Source organism: Musa acuminata, unplaced genomic scaffold, assembly GCF_036884655.1.
Source record: "Musa acuminata AAA Group cultivar baxijiao unplaced genomic scaffold, Cavendish_Baxijiao_AAA HiC_scaffold_1126, whole genome shotgun sequence".
Lineage (NCBI taxonomy): Eukaryota > Viridiplantae > Streptophyta > Magnoliopsida > Zingiberales > Musaceae > Musa > Musa acuminata.
The window spans coordinates 3797681-3800180 of NW_027021339.1; positions in this window are offsets into that span (position 1 = coordinate 3797681).

Here is a 2500-nt window from a genome sequence, read left to right on the forward strand (position 1 = left end):
GCACCGTCCCTGCTATACGAAAGCCCCATCCAGCCCTGTGCCACCCGGGGGGTTCCAGGGTGCTGAGATGGCTGACGTTTTGCTCCGCTCACGACGGTCGCCGCGGCACGCAAGAACAGGCCAAAAACTGGCCAAAACAGCCCAAAAACGGGCCAAAACTGGCCATTTTTTGCTGCGCGAGCGAGCGGAGAGCGGCGAACAGCGAGCGAAGCGCGAGGCAGCACCGTCCCTGCTATACGAAAGCCCCATCCAGCCCTGTGCCACCCGGGGGGTTCCAGGGTGCTGAGATGGCTGACATTTTGCTCCGCTCACGACGGTCACCGCGCCACACAAGAACAGCCCAAAAACAGGCCAAAACAGCCCAAAAACGGGCCAAAACTGGCCATTTTTGGCTGCGCGAGCGAGCGGCGAGCGGCGAACAGCGAGCGAAGCGAGAGGCAGCACCGTCCCTGCTATACGAAAGCCCCATCCAGCCCTGTGCCACCCGGGGGGTTCCAGGGTGCTGAGATGGCTGACGTTTTGCTCCGCTCACGACGGTCACCGCACCACGCAAGAACAGGCCAAAAGCTGGCCAAAACAGCCCAAAAACGGGCCAAAACTGGCCATTTTTGGCTGCGCGAGCGAGCGGCGAGCGGCGAACAGCGAGCGAAGCGAGAGGCAGCACCGTCCCTGCTATACGAAAGCCCCATCCAGCCCTGTGCCACCCGGGGGGTTCCAGGGTGCTGAGATGGCTGACGTTTTGCTCCGCTCTCGACGGTCACCGCGCAATGCAAGAACAGGCCAAAAACTGGCCAAAACGGCCCAAAAACGGGCCAAAACTGGCCATTTTTGGCTGCGCGAGCGGCGAGCGGCGGACAGCGAGCGAAGCGAGAGGCAGCACCGTCCCTGCTATACGAAAGCCCCATCCAGCCCTGTGCCACCCGGGGGGTTCCAGGGTGCTGAGATGGCTGACGTTTTGCTCCGCTCTCGACGGTCACCGCGCAATGCAAGAACAGGCCAAAAACTGGCCAAAACGGCCAAAAAACGGGCCAAAACTGGCCATTTTTGGCTGCGCGAGCGAGCGGTGAGCGGCGGACAGCGAGCGAAGCGAGAGGCAGCACCGTCCCTGCTATACGAAAGCCCCATCCAGCCCTGTGCCACCCGGGGGGTTCCAGGGTGCTGAGATGGCTGACGTTTTGCTCCGCTCTCGACGGTCACCGCGCAATGCAAGAACAGGCCAAAAACTGGCCAAAACGGCCCAAAAACGGGCCAAAACTGGCCATTTTTGGCTGCACGAGCGAGCGGCGAGCGGCGGACAGCGAGCGAAGCGAGAGGCAGCACCGTCCCTGCTATACGAAAGCCCCATCCAGCCCTGTGCCACCCGGGGGGTTCCAGGGTGCTGAGATGGCTGACGTTTTGCTCCGCTCTCGACGGTCACCGCGCAATGCAAGAACAGGCCAAAAACTGGCCAAAACGGCCCAAAAACGGGCCAAAACTGGCCATTTTTGGCTGCACGAGCGAGCGGCGAGCGGCGGACAGCGAGCGAAGCGAGAGGCAGCACCGTCCCTGCTATACGAAAGCCCCATCCAGCCCTGTGCCACCCGGGGGGTTCCAGGGTGCTGAGATGGCTGACGTTTTGCTCCGCTCTCGACGGTCACCGCGCAATGCAAGAACAGGCCAAAAACTGGCCAAAACGGCCCAAAAACGGGCCAAAACTGGCCATTTTTGGCTGCACGAGCGAGCGGCGAGCGGCGGACAGCGAGCGAAGCGAGAGGCAGCACCGTCCCTGCTATACGAAAGCCCCATCCAGCCCTGTGCCACCCGGGGGGTTCCAGGGTGCTGAGATGGCTGACGTTTTGCTCCGCTCTCGACGGTCACCGCGCAATGCAAGAACAGGCCAAAAACTGGCCAAAACGGCCCAAAAACGGGCCAAAACTGGCCATTTTTGGCTGCACGAGCGAGCGGCGAGCGGCGGACAGCGAGCGAAGCGAGAGGCAGCACCGTCCCTGCTATACGAAAGCCCCATCCAGCCCTGTGCCACCCGGGGGGTTCCAGGGTGCTGAGATGGCTGACGTTTTGCTCCGCTCTCGACGGTCACCGCGCAATGCAAGAACAGGCCAAAAACTGGCCAAAACGGCCCAAAAACGGGCCAAAACTGGCCATTTTTGGCTGCGCGAGCGAGCGGCGAGCGGCGGACAGCGAGCGAAGCGAGAGGCAGCACCGTCCCTGCTATATACGAAAGCCCCATCCAGCCCTGTGCCACCCGGGGGGTTCCAGGGTGCTGAGATGGCTGACGTTTTGCTCCGCTCACGACGGTCACCGCACCACGCAAGAACGGACCATAAACAGGCCAAAACAGCCCAAAAACGGGCCAAAACTGGTCATTTTTGGCTGCGCGAGCGAGCGGCGAGCGGCGAACAGCGAGCGAAGCGTGAGGCAGCACCGTCCCTGCTATACGAAAGCCCCATCCAGCCCTGTGCCACCCGGGGGGTTCCAGGGTGCTGAGATGGCTGACGTTTTG